At 39.7% G+C, this 19105-nt stretch overlaps 1 long non-coding RNA gene across 3 annotated transcripts in view; it reads left to right on the top strand.

Annotated features, from left to right (window-relative positions):
* Nucleotides 1-19105, top strand: part of LOC307181773 — a 752523-nt gene that overhangs the window by 435845 nt on the left and 297573 nt on the right. The window lies entirely within an intron of this gene.

Here is a 19105-nt window from a genome sequence, read left to right as displayed (position 1 = left end):
TACAAATCCATGTATATCTATTTCTATATATAAAATTATGGGTTCATAATGGTAACTCCAATTCCAATCCAATGCCACAGGGTTCTTTCCAGCCTTACCCCTTTCGCAATTGTAGTTTCATTTCCCAACAGTGAGAACACTGACTCTTATCCACAATATAGACAAAATGATGCTTTTACGAATTATCTATATGACTTTATAGAATAATCCTGAATTTACCCATAGCTCGCTCTCTTTGACCTCGTATACTTAGTCTCAGCAGGGAAGAGGAGGAAAGATGCCCACAGCAAGCAACAGTTTGATGTATACATTCCTCCACATTTCTAAACACAAAGGCAAACACAGGGTGAAATGATGTTTCCAGGGCAGTTAAGGACTGGAAACCTCACATCTGTCCTTAGATGGGAGTTTATTTTCTCAGGCTAAGTCCAGGCTTTACATTCCAGCCGCTCGCCTTTCCATGGCAAATGGATATGGAGAAGTCTGCCACCAGCCGTTGATGGAGAAAACAGCTTTCCTTAGAGGGGAGAAGCCATGGAGGTGGTTGGATGTCCTCTCCACTTCCCCCATCTTCTCCCCATCCTGCCAATACAGCATGCACACATGTACATGCAAATGAAGGGAAAAGGACTCTCATTCGTTGCTAGGAGATTCAACTGGGAGCAAGAAAATCTCCCTTAAGTAAATTCTTTAGCCAAAGTTTTCCTTTAGATGATGATTTGCATGAACATTAATTCAAGCATGATTATCTTGATTATTTGTGAGTTGCTGCCTGTGTCGATTCGTTCAGTTTCCTGAAAACTGGATGAGTAAGCACATGACCTTGATGAGCTGACTGCCACTTTATTTTGGTATGTTTGCCTGTAGTGACTTATCTTCGTTTCTTAAACAGTGCTTGCTAAACACTTTTTATGTGTCAGACACTGTGTTAGGTGCTTGAAATATAGACATGGATAGTCCACCAGAAAGAGAAGTCTAATCACCAGGAACAGAAGTAGGACCTATTTCCCCTAGGGGTAAACCATATCTGGTGGCCTTAAAATAGCTATCTGAAATGGTATGATTTAGATGATTCTTAGCTTTCTCTAATCCTTAACTAGCCACCTGATGTCTCTTATGATGCCACTGTGAGTGCTTCTTTTGATTCCTTCCTAAAGACTTTGCATTCCTATAGAATTTTATATTACAATATAAGTACTTTTCCCTGGCAGGATATTTGTCTTAAGTGTTTTATACAGATAATGTATTAATGAGATCAGTTAGCAGTTAACTTAGAGTGAGGTCTTATGAGTAGGAACACATAAGAAATGGAGGTCCATTAGAAGGAGAAGGCAGAGGATCCTAGCAAACACCAGTACCAGTTTCATAGTTTCCTTTCTACAAGACCCCAGGTCAGTTGAGAACTACAGTTGATACCACTAAAAATATTTTCTAGGGCTTCCCTGGTGGTGCAGTGGTTGAGAATCTGCCTGCCGATGAAGGGGACACGGGTTCGTGCCCCGGTCTGGGAAGATCCCACATGCCGCGGAGCGGCTGGGCCCGTGAGCCATGGCCGCTGAGCCTGCGCGTCCGGAGCCTGTGCTCCGCCATGGGAGAGGCCGCAACAGTGAGAGGCCCGCGTACCGCAAAAAAATATGTATATTTCCTATAACCCAAAATATGTGCTTTGTTTTGTCACCCCATGAAAAAAGAAATATGAAGAGTCTAGTCAACTGCTATGAAATGAAAACTGATCCCAAACTTAGATCCAGGTAATATCCCACATATAATTTTAAATGGATTGCTTATCTTACACTTTTATACTTTCAAATAATTTTCATTTGAAAAGTATGTTCAAATATTTATTTTATAATAAACCTGTATCACTCTGATTTCATAGTAGAGTGGGAGGGACCATTAAAAAGGGGGATCCCTACTGTCACACTGTGTGTTAGTGACATAAACACAGTGTGGCTAGCTTAAGGTAAAGGTATAAACTCACGGAGCTGAAAAGGATACAGGGGTATCTCTGATGGGGGACAATTCTTCATTGCTATCTCAGGTTTCTGCATGTCTTGTAAGCGGTGGCAGTGAGCGTCTTTTTGCTGGACTTTTTCAAGGATGTTTGTATAGTGAAGAGCTAGTGTCTCACTCTGAAACAAAGGGCAAGCAGACTTACTCCCCACTATAAAAGGTCTGAGTTCCCTAAGCTCAGGGTTTCTCTTCCATAATGCAACTCACTGTGTGTGCAAGTGTTACTTTGTCCTCTTCACATCACCAAATGGGAAATGGAACTCGAGGAATGAGCACAAGGAAATGCTGATATTCCAGCTACTGTTGTGAGTGTGACTAATAGTCCTTTGTCTCTGAACCAAGAGGTTCATGTCTTCTACTTAGCAACCATGAGACTATGGCAGGCCAAATTGTTAGCTTGCAAAGGGGGTAAAATTTCAGATCTTTCACAGTTCTTATAAACTCAAAGAATCAAATTAAAGACTACTAGAACTAGGGTCTCAAATTTATCCCCTCCATGTCCACCTTTCTCTCCATATCTGCTATGGGCTAATTGCTTATATCTCTCCCAAATTCATATGTTAAGACCTAATTCCGAATATGAGGATATTTGAAGATGGGATTTAGGCAATTAGGTCATGAGGGCAGAGCCCTTATGACTGGGATTAGTCCCTTATAAAAAAGGCTCAAGAGAGCTCCCTTGCCCTTCTGCCATATGTGGACACAATAAAAATGGCTGTCTATGAACCAGGAAACAAACAACCCCCCGCCAGACACCAGATCTGCTGGCACCTTTATTTTGCACTTCCCAGCTTCCAAAACTGTGAGGAATAAATTTCTATTGCTTATAAGCTCCTCTGTCTATGGTATTCTGTTATAGCAGCCTGAATGGCAATACCTCATCCATTTCTGCCTATTCCTATTCTGCTTTAGTCTATAGACAGAGAAGCAAGACAGCTTTCGTCTTTGCCAAATCTGTTCTCTGAACTCCACAGCCCTGGGCTGTTGACCTTCAGTTGTTCCCAGGGAAGAACTCTGATTAGCCTAATTTGTATCATGGTTCCCTTGGACCAATATTTATTTAACAGATATGATATACTCAGTAAGAATATATTTCTGGAAATCATGTTCTTGAATATGAAAATTCTTATGAATATATTTCTCTTTAAAACTGAACAAATTAATGAAGAAAATATTAATATAAATTATTCATATTCAGAACTTTATGCTTATTAATATATCTTTGTATGCCACTCAATTTGCCCCCTCTCTCCACCCTTCAGTATTCAACTATAACATAGATCTGGGAACAGAGACTAGAGCAATATTCCTTAAGCGTCAATTAGGAAGGTAAAATAAACCTGACTTACCACAAGGAAATAGAAGAAAAGTAAACTGAGTGATATTGTCATTTGGAAAGCTGATCGTTGGTAAATAGCTTTTAGATAAAATTACCTAGAGCCCTCCTTCCCACCCCTGCTTTGACCTCCACTAATACTCACATTTCTTCCTTTCGCTCCTTTATTTCTATAGGTCTATCTCCCTGATAAGCTCTTGAGAGAATAGAGACCATTCCTTATTTTTCACACATAGTTAAGTAAAAGCTTTTAATGTCCACAATAAAGAAGGTCACCAGCCTCTTCTCCTGGGGATAAGCAGGATGCCTTAAAAAGGAACACAGCAAGACAAAAAGATTCCCCAAATTCTGTTACATATTATTCAAAACAGTTACTTTCCTGTAACTAGAAAAATAATTTCATAAGTTCCAAAGTTTTGAGTAGATTTTATTTTCCTGTTCATTAATTCCCAGTTTCAAGACTTCTCAAACATAGCTCAATTAAACCAATTAGAATAAAGTTTCCTATTAAATTTCCGGAAGATCATTGAGGTCTCATTAAAATAAACCCTATAACCTCTATTTGGAAACATTCTCCTTTCCTCATGTGCCTTCTCCTGCCTGTTTTCTTTTTTCAAATCTTTAGTTCAAATATTGAAATTCTTAACGAGTCTTGTTTTTATCTGACTCCTCATGCTTATTGTCGCCCTTTTGTCTTTGCTAAGAGCGAAGAGAGACCAAGATCCTGAGCTGAAGCCTCAGGGCAGAGATGAAGGAGCCAGTCTGTCTTCTGTAGAGTCAGTGAATCATGGTGCAGTCATAGATCTCCTGGCGCTTAAACCCATTGGCAGCCCAGCTGAGGAAAAGAATCTCAGCTTCTGTAGCAGGTAGGGCTAGCCAACAGGATGGCAATGGATTAATTTCATTGGCCTTGGTCTGTTTTTCTTTAGTGGATACCTACAAGACGTACGTGTGTGTGTGTATATCTCCTTAAACCTGTTTTCAAATTATGATAAAGCTGATGATTTTACAAACCCTGATGACACTAGAGTGACCTCAGGCATCAGTATCTGTCATCTTAAGTATCTCCTGACTGCTGTGAACCTCAGACTTGCCTATGTAGTACATAACTCTAATAATGTGAGCTTCTTCCAGGAGTGTTTACATCTGCCACATTAGAATGATCATGGATTGCATTAAATCAGCCATATAGATCCAAGTCAATAAGCGGCACTTGGAATTGATTCTAAGAGTAATTCCCATACTTAACCCAAACCACATGTCCTTACAATATAATCTAGTGTGTGGGGGTAGTGCAGGATAATCCAGAGAGAATATCCTTCTGACTCTCTCATTAGACATCTGAAAAGCTTCTGTTAATGACACACACATTCATGGAAGTATTTTGACTGTTCTTTTTTTTTTTTTGAGGGTTATGTTTTTTTGTTCTTTGTTTTTTAAACATTTTATTGGAGTATAATTGCTTTACAATGGTGTGTTAGTTTCTGCTTTATAACAAAGTGAATCAGTTATACATATACATGTATCCCCACATCTCCTCCCTCTTGCGTCTCCCTCCCACCCTCCCTATCCCACTCCTCTAGGTGGTCACAGAGGACCGAGCTGATCTCCCTGTGCTATGCGGCTGCTTCCCACTAGCTATCTATTTTATGTTTCGTAGTGTATATATGTCCATGCCACTCTCTGACTTTGTCACAGCTTACCCTTCCCCCTCCCCATATCCTCAAGTCCATTCTCTAGTAGGTCTGTGTCTTTATTCCTGTCTTGCCCCTAGGCTTTTCATGACCTATTTTTTTTGTTTCTTTCTTAGACTCCATATATATGTGTTAGCATACGGTATTTGTCTTTCTCTTTCTGGCCTACTTCACTCTGTATGACAGACCCTAGGTCCATCCACCTCACTACAAATAACTTAATTTCATTTCATTTTATGGCTGAGTAATTCCATTGTATATATGTGCCACGTCTTCTTTATCCATTCATCTGTTGATGGACACTTAGGTTGCTATCATGTCCTGACTATTGTAAATAGAGCTGCAATGAACGTTTTGGTACATGACCCTTTTTGAATTATGGTTTTCTCAAGGTATATGCCTAGTAGTGGAATTGCTGGATCGTATGGTAGTTCTACTTTTAGTTTTTTAAGGAACCTCCATACTGTCCTCCATAGTGGCTGTATCAATTTACGTTCCCACCAATAGTGCAAGAGTGTTCCCTTTTCTCCACACCCTCTCCAACATTTATTGTTTGTAGATTTTTTGATGATGACCATTCTGACCGGTGTGAGATGATATCTCATTGTAGTTTTGATTTGCATTTCTCTAATGATTAATGATGTTGAGCATTCTTTCGTTGTTTGTTGGCAATCTTTATATCTACTTCCGAGAAATGTCTATTTAGGTCTTCTGCCCATTTTTGAATTGGGTTGTTTGTTTTTTTTGGTATTGAGCTGCATGAGCTGCTTGTAAATTTTGGAAATTAATCCTTTGTAAGTTGCTTCATTTGAAAATATTTTCCCCCATTCTGAGGGTTGTGTTTTCATCTTGTTTATGGTTTCCTTTGCTGTGCAAAAGCTTTTAAGTTTTATCAGGTTGCATTTGTTTATTTTTGTTTTTATTTCCATTTCTCTAGGAGGTGGGTCAAAAAGGATCTTGCTGTGATTGATGTCATAGAGTGTACTGCCTATGTTCTCCTCTAAGAGTTTGATAGTTTCTGGCCTTACATTTAGGTCTTTAATCCATTTTGAGTTTATTTTTGTGTATGGTGTTAGGGAGTGTTCTAATTTCATTCTTTTACACGTAGCTGTCCAGTTTTCCCAGCACCACTTATTGAAGAGGCTGTCTTTTCTCCACTGTATATTCTTCCCTCCTTTATCAAACATAAGGTGACCATATGTGCGTGGGTTTATCTCTGGGCTTTCTATCCTGTTCCATTGATCTATATTTCTGTTTTTGTGCCAGTACCATACTGTCTTGATTACTGTAGCTTTGTAGTATAGTCTGAAGTCAGTGAGGCTGATTCCTCCAGCTCTGTTTTTCGTTCTCAAGATTGCTTTGGCTATTTGGGGTCTTTTGTATTTCCATACAAATTGTGAAATGTTTTGTTCTAGTTCTGTGAATAATGCCAGTGGTAGTTTGATAGGGATTGCATTGAATTTGTAGATTGCTTTGGGTAGTAGAATCATTTTCACAATGTGGATTCTTCCAATCCAAGAGCATGGTATATCTCTCCATCTATTTGTATCATCTTTAATTTCTTTCATCAGTGTCTTATAATTTTCTGCATACAGGTCTTTTGTCTCCTTAGGTAGGCTTATACCTAGATATTTTATTCTTTTTGTTGCAATGGTAAATGGGAGGGTTTTCTTAATTTCCCTTTCAGATTTTTCATCATTAGTGTATAGGAATGCAAGAGATTTCTGTGCATTAATTTTATATCCTGCTACATTACCAACTTCATTGATTAGCTCTAGCAGTTTTCAGGTAGCATCTTTATGATTCTCTACGTAAAGTATCATGTCATCTGCAAACAGTGATGCCTTTATTTCTTCTTTTCCGATTTGGATTCCTTTTATTTCTTTTTCTTCTCTGATTGCTGTGGCTGAAACTTCCAAAACTATGTTGAATAATAGTGATGAGAGTGGGCAACCTTGTCGTCTTCCTGATCTGAGTGGAAATGGTTTCAGTTTTTCACCATTGAGGATGATGTTGGCTGTGGGTTTGTCATATATGGTCTTAATTATGTTGAGGAAATTTCCCTCTATGCCTACTTTCTGGTGGGTTTTTATCATAAATTGGTGTTGAATTTTGTCAAAGCTTTCTCTGCATCTATTGAGATGATTATATGCTTTTTCTCCTTCAATTTGTTAATATGGTGTATCACATTGATTGATCTGCGTGTATTGAAGAATCCTTGCATTCCTGGGATAAACCCCACTTGATGATGGTGTAAGATCCTTTTATTGTGCTGTTGGATTCTGTTTGCTAGTATTTTGTTGAGGATTTTTGCATCTATGTTCATCAGTGATTTTGGCCTATAGTTTTCTCTTTTAGTGACATCTTTGTCTGGTTTTGGTATCAGGGTGATGGTGGCCTCGTAGAATGAGTTTGGGAGTTTTCCTCCCTCTGCTATATTTTGTAAGAGTTTGAGAAGGATAGGTGTTAGCTCTTCTGTAAATGTTTGATAGAATTCGCCAGTGAAGCCGTCTGGTCCTGGGCTTTTGTTTGTTGGAAGATTTTTAATCACAGTTTCAATTTCAGTGCTTGTGATTGGTCTGTTCATATTTTCTATTTCTTCCTGGTTCAGTCTCAGAAGGTTGTGTACTTTTAAGAATTTGTCCATTTCTTTCAGGTTGTCCATTTTATTGGCATAGAGTTGCTTGCAGTAATCTCTCATGATCCTTTATATTTCTGCAGTGTCAATTGTTACTTCTCCTTTTTCATTACTAACCCTATTGATTTGAGTCTTCTCCCTTTTTTTCTTGATGAGTCTGGCTAATGGTTTATCATTTTGTTTATCTCCTCAAAGACCAGCTTTCAGTTTTATTGATCTTTGCTATTGTTTCCTTCATTTCTTTTTGATTTTTTTCTGATCTGATCTGTATGATTTCTTTCCTTCTGCTAACTTTGAGGTTATTTTGTTCTTTCTCTAATTGCTTTAGGTGTAAGGTTAGGTGGTTTATTTGAGATGTTTCTTGTTTCTTAAGGTAGGATTGAAGTGCTAAAAACTTCCCTTTTAGAACTGCTTTTGCTGTGTCCCATAGCTTTTGGCTCATCGTGTTTTCATTGTCATTTGTTTATAGGTATGTTTTGATTTCCTCTTTGATTTCTTCAGTGATCTCTTGTTGATTAAGTAGCATATTATTTGGCCTCCATGTGTTTGTATTTTTTCCCGATTTTTTCCTGTAATTGATATCTAGTCTCCTAGTGTTGTGGTTGGAAAAGATACTTGATATGATTTCAGTTTTCTTAAATTTACCAAGGCTTGATTTGTGACCCAAGATATGATCTATCCTGGAGAATGTTCCTTGAGCACTTGAGAAGAATGTGTATTTTGTTGTTTTTGGATGGAATATCCTATAAATATCAATTAAGTCCATTGTGTTTAATATATCATTTAAAGCTTGTGTTTCCTTATTTATTTTCATTTTGGATAATCTGTCCATTGGTGAAAGTGGGGTGTTAAAGTCCCCTACTATGATTGTGTACTGTTGATTTCCCCTTTTATGGCTGTTAGTATTTGCCTTATGTATTGAGGTGTTCCTATGTTGGGTGCATAAATATTTATATTTGTTATATCTTCTTCTTGGATTGATCCCTTGATTATTACGTAGTGTCCTTTTTTGTCTCTTGTAATAGTCTTTTTTTTTAAGTCTATTTTGTCTGATACGAGGATTGCTACTCCAGCTTTCTTTTGATTTCATTTGCATGGAATATCTTTTTCCATCCCCTCACTTTCAGTCTGTATGTGTCCCTAGATCTGAAGTAGGTCTCTTGTAGACAGCATATATACAGGCCTTGTTTTTGTATCCATTTAGCCAGTCTATGTCTTTTGGTTGGAGCATTTAATCCAGCTACATTTAAGGTAATTATTGATATGTATGTTCCTATTACCATTTTCTTAATTATTTTGGGTTTGTTATTATAGGTCTTTTCCTCCTCTTTTGTTTCCTGCCTAGAGAAGTTCCTTTAGCATTTGTTGTAAAGCTGGTTTGGTGATGCTGAATTCTCTTAGCTTTTGCTTGCTGTAAAGATTTTAATTTCTCCGACAAATCTGAATGAGATCCTTGCTGGGTAGAGAAATCTCAGTTGTAGGTTTTTCCCTTTCATCACTTTAAAAATGTCCTGCCACTCCCTTCTGGCTTGCAGAGTTTCTGCTGAAAGATCAGCTGTTAACATTATGGGGGTTCCCTTGCATGTTATTTGTTGTTTTTCCCTTGCTGCTTTTAATATTTTTTCTTTGTATTTAATTTGTGAAAGTTCGATTAATGTGTGTCTTGGCATGTTTCTCCTTGGATTTATCCTGTGTGGGACTCTCTATGCTTCCTGGACTTGATTAACTATTTCCTTTCCCATATTAGGGGAGTTTTCAACTATAATCTGTTCAAATATTTTCTCAGTCCCTTTCTTTTTCTCTTCTTCTTCTGGGACCCCTATAATTCGAATGCTGGTGCGTTTAATGTTGTCCCAGAGGTCTCTGAGACTGTCCACAGTTCTTTTCATTCTTTTTTCTTTATTCTGCTCTGCAGTAGTTATTTCCACTATTTTATCTTCCAGGTCACTTATCCGTTCTTCTGCCTCAGTTATTCTGCTATTGAACCCTTCTTGAGAATTTTTAATTTCATTTATTGTGTTCATCCTTGTTTGTTTGCTCTTTAGTTCTTCTAGGTCCTTGTTAAACGTTTCTTGTATTTTCTGTATTCTGTTTCCAAGATTTTGGATCATCTTTACTATCATTATTCTGAATTCTTTTTCAGGTAGACTCCGTATGTCCTCTTCATTTGTTAGGTCTGGTGGGTTTTTGCCTTGCTCCTTCATCTGCTGTGTGTTTCTCTGTCTTCTCATTTTGCTTTACTTACTGTGTTTGGGGTCTCCTTTTTGCATGGTGCAGGTTTGTAGTTCCCGGTGTTTTTGGTGTCTGTCCCCAGTGGCTAAGGTTGGTTCAGTGTGTTGTGTAGGCTTCCTGGTGGAGGGGATAGTGCAGGTGTTCTGGTGGATGAGGCTGGATCTTGTCTTTCTGGTGGGCATGTCCACGTCTGTTGGTGTGTTTTGGGATGTCTGTGGCATTATTATGATTTTAGGCAGCCTCTGTGCTAATGGATGGGGTCATGTTCCTGTCTTGCCAGTTGTTTGGCATAGGGTGTCCAGCACTGTAGCTTGCTGGTCGTTGAATGAAGCTAGGTCTTGGCGTTGAGATGGAGATCTCTGGGAGATTTTCACCATTTGATATTAGGTGGAGCTGGGAGGTCTCTTGTGGACCAGTGTCCTGAAGTTGGCTCTCCCACTTCAGAGGCACAGCCCTGATGCCTGGCTGGAGCACCAAGATCTTTTCATCCACACAGCTCAGAATAAAAGGGAGAAAAAATAGAAAGAAAGAAAGAAGATAAAATAAAATAAAGTTATTAAGGTAATTATTAAGAAAAAAATTTTAAGAAGTAAAGAAAAAAAAAGAATACAGATGGAGAGAACCCTAGGACAAATGGTAAAAGCAAAGCTATACAGACAGTATCACACAGAAGCATGCACTTGAGGGTTATTTTATTTTATTTTATTTTGCGGTACACGGGCCTCTCACTGTTGTGGCCTCTCCCGTTGCAGAGCACAGGCTCCGTACACGCAGGCTCAGTGGCCTTGGCTCATGGGCCCAGCCGCTCCGCGGCATGTGGGATCTTCCCGGACCGGGGCACGAACCCGTGTCCCCTGCATCGGCAGGCGGACTCTCAACCACTGCACCACCAGGGAAGCCCTTGAGGGTTATTTTTTATTCAGTGGGAACTTTTAGGACTTCAAGCCCAGGAGGCAGCATCTCAAGTAACCCTGAGTGAACTGCTCTGAGGAGGCGAAGTGGGGATCCATGTTATATAGAAGTTTTACAACAATGGGCAGGTAGTCTATGTGTAAAAAGATTATTGTTAATTAAAGGAAAGCCAAATATCTCAATTTAAGGAATTTAGAGCTTTTCTATGTATGGGAAGATGCAAGAGTCTAGGCTCACTGAAATCATTCCTTTGATATGCACCTTAGCCTATCTGGGGCCAGTATCCCGTGTTTCCACATCCTGAGTTTCCTCAGGGCTCGCCATAGGGAGTGGCTGCAGTGACTGTTCTTAGTGACAGAGAAAATAAGATTCTGTTTGGGTGGCAAGGCTCTTGATAACACCCCAATCTACAACAGCCAAGAGGTCAATGCATCTGATCTTCCAGATTCACATTTAAGAGTAACTGATCTTATGAGATGTTAAAGTTCCGAAGGCCTGTGTGCCATACACTTGAAACTAACATGATACTGTAAATCAAGTATACTTCAATAAAAAAAAATTTTAATTAAAAAAAAGTTCTGAAGGCCTTTGAAAAAAGGGCTCTCTTATTTTTTCACCAGAACCACAAACCACTTAGAATGTTTTGCTGATAGTACAAACCACATGTCTTATTCTGCAGTAAACAAATTGCTTTCTGAGAGCTCTAACTGTGGGATAATTCTTGATTAAAACAAGTACAATTTTTTCACTGAACAGTAGAACAGAAAGTTATTAGCAGGTATCATATATCTCATCTACTATATGTAGTTTACCAATATGAGAGCTAGTCAGACTTAGAAAGCATTAGAAAATAAGCCTCACAGAGTATTTAAAGAGAAAAACATCAACAACAACCAAAAAATCCACCTGTTTGGAGGAAAAACTGTCGATAAGGAAAAGGAACTCAAAGAAAAAATAAAGAGAAGGAACAATTCAGTACCCATGATCAATTACGAGAGCTAGTTTTAAAATGCTTATTCAGTTAGTTAAATCAAAGTATTTTAAATTTGCAAACTAAGAAATCTAACCAACTAAAGATAATTAATAAAGGATTAGCCTAATTTAATAATAAATCAGAAAATTCAAGGACTGAGCACAAAAGAGAAAGCTAACATATGATGTGACTCTTACTTTATTGTATATAGAGTCTGGGCATTAACTTCCCCACTGTCTGAATTAATCTGGTCATCTGATGAATATTCTCAGCACACGTTTGTTAATAATACAGTCAATGATAGAATTTTTGGTGAAGCAATTTTAGACTCAATATGTTAGGCTACTGCTAAGTGTACCATCAAGAGAACCTAAGTGGGGAATGGCTCTTTGTTTTCCTTGATGAACTTCAGCTAAACTTTGATAAGATCTTAATATTTTCATAGGCTGAATATCTGTGACTTAGAAAATCGAGGTGTTTTTTTCCCTGATATGGATTGTTACATGGATAAAAAGGAAATTAGTGAAGAATCCTTATCTTATTCTTGTCAGCATTCCTTGAAATGCATAGTCTCAGTTCAACAAAACTGATATAGATCAGTTAAATTTTATTTTTGCTCCCTCTTAAAATTCCCATTTGCTTTCTTTTCTCCTTTCTTCTGAAATGTATTTTTCTAGGTCTATATACTAATTCTTGTTCCTAAAAGGCATTTAATTAGCCAGTTATCGTATCTTTAAATAGTGCTGTCAAGGTAAGTGGGAAGGTGAAATTGGAGGAGAGCCCTCTGGAAGACTGAAAAATCCACGATATGTTTCTCTGAGTATAAAAACCCTTTACTCCCTCGTTTGACATAGAATTCTATGACTGAAGCACAACAGGTGAAATGACCCATCTGTTTCAAAGCCAAGATGTTGAGCCCATATAGTGGCAGAGACATAATAGTGTTCAATCCAGTATCAACTATTTCCTTAGTGGCCTATGAAAGAAGGCAGATTTTCCTGCTGGCTTCTGCCTACAGACAAGCCATTCCGACATCTTCCCCAGTCTGCTTTATAGAGCTAGAATGGCCCACCAAATAGTATTGCCCTGGTAGGCCAACTCAGCCCTGCTGAGGAAGTTTTAGAGCTAGTGAACTTTTTTCTTATGAGAAGTGGAGACATAAAACTCTGAGTCACATCCAGGCCCTGCATGTATTTTTCTGGGGCAGCCTTCTCTGGGCACATGTGTGTACGCCTCTCACACCTGCCCATCACTGCTCTGCCCAGTTCTATGAATAGGAAGCCAAGCGCCACATGAACACTGGGCAGAGAAACAAGGCAGGGAGAGCAGACAAGCCCTGGCGAGGCATCTCTAACGCCAGGGCACACATGGTGCCCTGGGCCATCCAACAGAGGTGTGACACTGTTTACCAGGGAGAACGGCTGCTGCAGCCTGGCTCCCTACGCCCTGTCTGGCCTATGAAATTTGATCTAAATCACAGGAGGCAAAAACATATTACTCTGACCGCAATTCACATTCCGTTGGAGGAGGCAGGATTAGAACATTTCTATTCTTGCCCAATGCTGCTAAATTTAAAGTCAGTATAACTGTTCACTGCAGTGTTCCTTCAAAAGACCAAAGGCAAGCATCATCTGCTGGTGGCAGAATGCTCTGAAATAGCATCGTGAGCTGTATGGTTGGGCAGAGGAAGCTGAGAGGTCACAAACAACAGTCCTAAACTCATGGCCAAGGCTGCTCGTAGGGCCGCTTATAGTAAACGCCTCCATTTATGACTTCATTCATACCCTCATCCATTTGTCTAATCGTGTATTTCTTTATTGAACAACTGTTTATTAAACTTCTATTATGTGTCAAGCATAAAGGTGAACAGTCGCAGCCCTTGAGAGGCTTATACAGGAGACAGGTACACATGTGAAGAAGAATAAATCTACATCACCTTAAAACTGGTGTGCTGATGGCGCTCTGCTCTTTCACGTCTGCATACTTCCTCAGTTATTCTCAGGTCTAGAGTCTCTCATTTCTTGTTCACTTAAAGATCATCCTTATGATTTGAAAGGTAGCTCAAAAGTACTCATCTAGCCCTCCTCCTTCAGGACACCCATCTGGATTTACCAGGAGGACCAGGGAACATTTCACAGCAAACTTTACAATTACTTCCTTTTTCAGTCCTCTTTCCCAGACTCCAATCCCCACCCTACTTCCATTTACCATTTATTTTTTTTGCGGTACGCGGGCCTCTCACTGTGGTGGCCTCTCCCGTTGCGGAGCACAGGCTCTGGAGGCGCAGGCTCAGCGGCCATGGCTCACGGGCCCAGCCGCTCCACAGCATGTGGGATCTTCCCAGACCGGGGCATGAACCCGTGTCCCCTGCATCGGCAGGTGGATTCTCAACCACTGCGCCACCAGGGAAGCCCCCATTTCCCATTTTTTAAACCAACAGTATTTTATGTCCAATAATTTTTGAGGTTATGTTCAATTTCATGAGGATATCAGCACCTGGTCTGATTTTCCCAGACTTCTTATACCATTTGGAACTTTCAGTGACTTAGATCTGCTATCAAGTGGTTCAGGACTTATTTCCAGTAGCATGGCAAGATCTCTGTGATGGATATCTAAGGTGGAATTATCTCTTCTATCCAGTGTGAAACCACTAAAGATTCCTAGAGAGAAACATGGGCAGGAATTGTGGCTATTAAAGACCCTCTCTAGATTTAATTTTTATTTCTGCTGGTTTGGCAGTCTGAGGGAACAAAATTCTGAGGGCTATTTTCCTACCCCTGCTTGAAATAATATTATACATTTTTATTTTATATAGGCTGAGACCCCAGATTCTAGGTCTAAGGAATGGCCCTGAACTTAATGCTTTACATGTATCTGAATAATCAGTGCCATGAAAGAAGGAACCCAAGAGTCCTATTCCTCACTTATTTTCTCCACTCTTAACCATAACTGATTGAAGACCAGTAGAAGTTCCTGCCTGCACATATTGTGTCTCCCTCCCTTCTCCTAAACCCACCAATGGCTGGTATAGTGAGTTAGGATTTGGGGTAAAGCATCTACTGGGTATATACTATTTAAAGTTCCTTGCTCATTTCTATGTGTCCTTTCCCCAGAGAAGATGAGGGCAAATCATCAGGGAAGAAGGAGGAGAGACTGAAGAATTAGACTTAAAATTGGAGTTTGGAGAGGGTTACAGCGTGGGGAAATGCTGAGAAATGACCTCTTGGAAGAGAATCTTAGGATGGACTAAATATTATTTACACGCAAAAAAAAAAAACTAAAGGAAAGAATTTAAGTTAGTTGGAGTTGTCAGTAAAGAATTCAGCCATTCTACACTGTAGTGATCTTCACCAAGAAAGAACAAGTCCCTGGCCTGGCCTCTTGCATCTGCAGGCACCGGTTCTGGACCGGGCCTGAAACAGGAGACTGAGCCCTCAGCATACTGAAATTACATCAACTGAAATGTTATTTTCTTTTGATCGAAAAATTATAGCAAAAACATTAGGATATGATTTAGCACATTTCAAAGGAAAATAAACATTTATTGCAATAAATAACCATAAGATAGGCCTAATAATACTCTGCTTTAAAAATACTCATGTGAATCGGGAAAATAGTGAAACTCCTTTTTCGTCATGCCTGAATTTTCACATAGCATTAGAAAATGCTTAGAAAATTTGACTGCTAATTCAGGGTCTTGATTGACTCACTGCCTGACCCACGGCTCAGCCCTAACCTCTCTGTGACCCCATGTCTTTCTCTGCACAATGGGAGTGTCTTTCTCTTTTCTCAGTGAGCATATTCTGAAATAAGTAAAATAAAAAAAGGTTTTATCCCTTGGAAGACATGATGCTAATAGATATAAGCTTTACTTTCATACACAATTCCTTCTAAATAATCCTATCCCATTGTAACTCCCCAACACACATACATAGTAAATAAGAGGTTGCAACAGATCTAAATAAAGTGGGAGACAGACAAGTATTGAAATTGAAGACCAGACAATACCTATTCAACAAAGCAAAGTACTTTTTTAACAACAGCACTTCATTAAGTCAAGATAAACATATGCAAGTTTCATAATATAGAAAAGGTAGCCAACAATATCTTTCTTTTCCCCTCCTTGACAGCATCCCCCTCCTGACTCTGATCTCTCTTGTGGTGCCCTCCCCATGGGTCTGACATATTTCACCATTGTACTTGTGTTTGTTCACATGCGCCAATCATCACTTCTGGCTGTGCTGTCAAAAGCTCTGTCTGGAGAATTTTTGGAAAATGCCATTTCCCAGGCTTCACCCCTGAAGTCCTGGATTAACTGGTCCTGGGTGGAACTGAGGCAGCCCTGATTTTAAAAGGCTCACCAAGTGATTCTAAGGCACAGCTGAGGCTGAGAAAGAAACATTGAGTGGTTGACCTAGGGAAGCTTTCACTTACAGGTGGAAAGAGTTTTTAAAAAGTTATTGGTGCCCCAAATATCCACCTTCCTCAAGGAATTACTCTTATGCAAGAGAAGCACACTGTATCCCTCATGGCCCAAGGTATAACTCACCATGTTATCAAAATTTGCTAGTTGCAAGTGAAATTCTGATTTAATTCTATGCTTTAGGATAGGTTTATAGTATAACTTATCCCTCAAACTAGGACACTTTTGAGAGAGAATTATGCTGGTGCAACCAGGCAAACTGGGGCATATAAGCCACCCTAATTATGGGAGATGTTTATAATTGGAAAATACTTACAGACTTTTGGGATACAACTTATTGCCCCTTGAGCAGATTAATTTTCTCATTTGTAACATTGGCATAATAATTATTATCTTGCAAGTTGGATGGAAGTTGAAATGTGGATATGAAAGACCTTTGTAAACTCTGTCCTATATATAAAATTTATTTATTACTATTTGAGCCAAGATACTTGCCATCAGAGAGATTGAGACACCAGAAAGTGTGAACAGGAGAATTAACAAGTATTATTCAGCACCTCCTTTTCTCTTTAAATCCCACTGGAAATTTGGAAGTCAGGGGAGCTAAAGGAAGAGATTCATAGGTCCCTGTCAAAGGGGATCTATGAATGGCCTGTCACCTAACCTATCAGGTGTCTTTCCTAAACATCCTGGCTCAGGTGTATCGTAGGGCATCAAGGAAAATTTACAACTACAGGGTTAGGGTTGTAAAGGGCTTAAGAACTGTAACCAATACCAACCATCTATATAATGCTTTACGAATGAAAAGATGTAATGTAGCTTAGTTAGTAAAGGCATGGCCTTTAGAGGTGCCCACCACTGCTAACTTTATTTTCTTGGTAGTTTCTTAACTCTTCTCATTCTTGATTTTCTTATGGGTAGGTGAAGATAACATGCTCTCATCCCAAGCATGTTTGAAGATTGAAGTGGAAATATTAGTGTCTAGCACACAAAATGTACACAGTGAAAGACAGCAATTGCTGTTACTCTCATTATCACTACCTGCTCCCAATCCTTCCAGCAGCCCATGAAGTGAATAGAGCAGGTTGTGAGAGGGATAGCCCTGAGAGGAAGCAGAGGAGAAGCAGGGGAAGAGGAAAAAAGGAAAAGACAATCTTTCTTATTTTATCAGCGTGGATGGACACCAAGGCTCAGGTTTGTTAGTGCAAATGGTATAACCCATTGCAGTTTAGAATATGTCTGATGGGTTCATCATTAGGACTCGGGGTTAGATAAACTCTTACTCATCCTCAGTGATCTTGAGGACAGAGAGCATGGTTGCTAAGGCTATCTAAAGGATCTCCTTTCTCCTGGAGCCCCATGTTGATGGCAGAGCATAGCAGGTATCACCTAGAGCCAGTGCCTTGTGGATGGTAACCACCACCACCCTCCCTTCTGTCACCCTGTCCTCTGGGGTTGTTTTCCTAACCTCCCTGGCCATGCACATTTCACTTCCATGTGGTACAATCCTTAACATTTAGCTAGGAAGTAAAATATCTCCTAACACATTTAGATAATTCATTTGCCGTGCTAAAATGTTTGTATTGCCCAAGCCCAGATAAGGTTGAGCTCTTTCTTGTTTTCAAATACAAGGGAAGTAATGGAGAGAAGTGGTTGAGTGTTATTGCAGGCACGATGGAGTCATTGAAGTGGCATGCAAAAATGCAGTGATAGGCCCAGATGGAAGAGGAAGTAGGCCAGGAGAAGACATCAGAAGCTTCCACAGCTGAGGTCAGAAGCGACCAAGAAAAAAAATGTCCCTTCTCTACCCTATCCCAGGGACATGAGGCAGGTAGGAGGAAAGCCATTGAGTTTACACAATCTAGGGCTCTTTGCTTGTGGACCTTCATGTACTCCTTGCAAAGATGAAATATCCCTGCCTCTTTGTGTTGGGAGTTGCTGGGTGGGTGTATGTTGTTGTTAACACCCCTTCCATCTGGTTCATAGGTTTCTGTATCTAAGTCACAAAGGGTTAATGGATTTGCCAACCGTGAGAAATTTGTCACCAAGAGTGTGCAAGGAACAAATCACTATGATCTTGTAAAGAATCTTTTATTCTTCACTAAATTTGAAATTGCAAATCCCAAAATAAACATGAAACTAAGTCTCCTGTGGGGCACAGTGCCCTATAATTTTCAGCTCACGGAGCTCTATAAATTTCAGCTTTTGATTTCACAGACAACATTCAGATGGGTAAATGAGTTCAGTTGCCCTGAGGCCTGACTACAAGCTCAGACACCTAATCTGAGCCTACAGCTGAGGACTCTGTCAAGAGAAAGTTGGTTACCATGTTTTCTGACACTGTCAACCCGTGCCTTCTTCAAGGAGCAGTTCAATGTAGTCAGATTGGTTGACATCTTGCCCTAGATAATCGCACACTCTAAGGATATTGTTACATGCTAAGATTCTCATATTAAACCCAAAGCATGCAGGGCACACGTCTACATCAAAGTCACAATGAAGAAAAGGTCTACCACCTCTTTGACACCTCTTTCCCCCTGACTCCAACCACCACTTCTCCTTTGCTCATTCTTTTCTTGTCTTTGGATGTTTGAAAGCTGTATGCGTAGTGGAGTTTGAATCCCACTCTTTCCGCTGGGATTTTTATACTCCTTTTATAAAGAAGTAGAGTGGGGAAAGCCAGTCAACCGATCAGTTTGGTGGGTTTCAGGAAAAGGGAGCTGCCAACAAAATACTGAGAACCACAGAAAGAGAAAAGTCACAGAGGTGGAGCCGTGACCCCTCCAGGTCATTTATAACTAAAACATGAACTTAGCAGAGCCTAGGATTGATTTACCATGCTTCTCTCTTCTCCTCTTCTCTTACTTCCTTCCCCTTTCCTGCC

The sequence above is a fragment of the Stenella coeruleoalba genome, assembly GCF_951394435.1.
Source record: "Stenella coeruleoalba genome assembly, chromosome: 2".
NCBI classification, from domain to species: Eukaryota; Metazoa; Chordata; class Mammalia; order Artiodactyla; family Delphinidae; genus Stenella; species Stenella coeruleoalba.
This window is presented reverse-complemented; position numbering and strand designations above follow the sequence as displayed.